The following is a 300-nucleotide window of genomic DNA, read 5'->3' as shown; positions in this document are numbered from 1 at the left end:
ATGCCAGGAAGAAATATTTGTAATAACATACGATTAGTAGTGGATATGATAGAATATGATGAATATATATTGGACAATAGCTTTATTTTGTTTGTACAAACAAATTTTTCCAAGGCATTTGATACCATAAGTCACCGATTTTTGTTTAAAGTTATTGAGTGTTTTGGATTTGGTAACCAATTTTTGAAAGCTGTCAAAACGCTACATAAGAGCTGCAACAGTTCAATTAAGTTAGCTCACGGTACAACTCCTAGATTTGATATTGGTCGTGGCATAAGACAAGGTTGTCCACTTAGCCCA

Source organism: Etheostoma spectabile, chromosome 2 (assembly GCF_008692095.1).
Source record: "Etheostoma spectabile isolate EspeVRDwgs_2016 chromosome 2, UIUC_Espe_1.0, whole genome shotgun sequence".
NCBI classification, from domain to species: Eukaryota; Metazoa; Chordata; class Actinopteri; order Perciformes; family Percidae; genus Etheostoma; species Etheostoma spectabile.
Note: the sequence above shows the minus strand (reverse complement) of the source record.